Genomic DNA, 2,215 nt, shown 5'->3' with positions numbered 1-2,215 from the left:
TTTTGAAACATTGTCGCTGTCAAATTCACCCATAGACGTAAACCTCATAAATTAAATGTAAAAAGATGTTCATAATCACCAATGACCAATAGACTATGCCTAACCCTCAAAACTGTTCCGTTGCCACAGAAGTAGCCTGTTCGCCCCAATCGGGCCACTCCATAAGCAGTCACAGGCTTTGATTAAGTAACCTTAAAGTGAGGCTGAAAGAGTCTACCAATAGAGTTGAAGGGAACATGTGCATAGCAGTCAAAACTGTTTCCTTGCCACATATACCTTGTTCACCCCTTTCGAGCCACAGTTATAAGCAGTCACATGCGCTGATTATGTAAGCTAACTATTACACTGGTCGAGTTTACCTCACAGATGTGAAGGGAACTAACTCCTAATAATATCTTGACTGCTGCGAGCGAGTGCTTGTTTTTTTTCCTCGACTTTTTAACGTTCTATAATCAGATCGTGACTTCGATTATGACACCGGCTCCTGGTCGCGAAAATCTAAACAAAAACAGCCAAATGTGAAATTTAAAAAGAAATAATTGGCATGCTCTATCAAAGTGTTTAGACTTGCCTTTGTAGTACTGACATCTCTGCTTCTTTTCTTAGTGTTCGTGTATTCAAATCTAAAGTTAAATTTAAGGTTAGTTAGAATAAATATTTAATGAAATACTTTCCCGATTATTTTAGCGGTTGAATATGCATACAACATGAATTCAGGATTTGTTTTTATTCACAACTCAGAGTTGCCGCCTCCAGTAAGTAAGATTCTTGTGACATGTGTGAGTGTGATATCTCCAAGCCCTATCTGGTCCCATCTCACTTTGATTACCCTGTCAAACAAGTCAGCCTTCGCCCCTGATAAAGGGGATGGGAAGGGTAGCCTGATACGCAGCATTTTTTTTTTTAGAGTTCACATATTCTGAAATGTTAAAATGGGCTTTGCAATTGAACCAAATGTCATAGTGGAAATGTTCACGCTTTACAAAACGATCGAGGAACCAAGAACACATTGGCATCATCTAATTATCCCCGCCAGCCTCAGAAATATGAAAATGCACTGTCTTAGGTTAAGATCTGTCTAGAGAATGCAGACCATTAAGGAGTAGGGAAGTCTAAGCTGCAGACATCGTCTGGGGACAGACGTCTCATGGGACTCAACTACTGGATTTTGCACCCTTGTGATGTTTAAATGATGCGTATTTGTTTTGTTTTTGGAAATTTCTTGCTCGGATTCTCTTCAGATCAAAACTGGCAGAACTTCTCTACCCTTGACATCAAAGAATTATGTCAGTATCATGAGCGAAACTTACGAAATGTCAGGGATGGTGAGTTGGTGGCGAGGTTCAAAAAAAACAAGAAAACTCTTTGCCCTTTACTAATCCCAACCATAATCTCAGAAGGCAAGGGAAACTTGAAGGAAAAAAACCCAATACTTCTGTTGGTTTGCAAGACTGTTGTAGTATGCAATATGGTTGAGACTTTTAGAGGTAGGTTTAATGCGAACTGGTAGGCAGTGCTATAGAGCAAAACTATTCCGTGGAATAATCTAAAATGAATATCAGCCAAATTCCTTTTGGGTATAAAATGCTGCTTTCAATTTTGAAACGCAAATGTTCATTGTGGAAGAAAATATTTAACAAAAAATTTGTAATGGTTTAGTTCATTTTTATTTTATTCTCTTTTTTTCCCTTTTTTTTTTTTTTTAGATCATCTTATATATATGAATCTTTGTGGTTCCGCTGGAAGTCAGTGCGAAGAACAAACGTTCATTTGCATTTTCAGCTGTGAATGCGACTGCAAGTATTCACAAGAACCATCAACTAAGTAAAGAAACAAGAATCAGTTCGAATTGTTTGTATGACTTGTGCAGGAATGTTATCAAGATTCATTTATAAGAATAGCAAAGGCTTTACCCTCTTCACTGCCTTTTGCATCTTGACAGGTGATGATCTTTCAGCAATATTAATGCATAATAACACTGGTCTACAATGAATTTGCTTCCTTTTTTTTTTACTAATGTGTGGGCGCTGGATTGGAAAATGATACCCGTTTTCTATGTTTAGGTCCTGGTTTTTTTTTATATAGCCTGAGGTAGGGTCGTTTTTCCTTAATTCATATGGCGAAAAAGACAAAAGGCACTTGGAATTGGTCATTTCAGGCTGCAAGTATGTTTTAGTTGTATGATGCAGTTGTATGAAAGTGTCATCAGTTTTTA

This window comes from Aplysia californica, unplaced genomic scaffold (assembly GCF_000002075.1).
Source record: "Aplysia californica isolate F4 #8 unplaced genomic scaffold, AplCal3.0 scaffold00288, whole genome shotgun sequence".
NCBI classification, from domain to species: domain Eukaryota; kingdom Metazoa; phylum Mollusca; class Gastropoda; order Aplysiida; family Aplysiidae; genus Aplysia; species Aplysia californica.
This window is presented reverse-complemented; position numbering follows the sequence as displayed.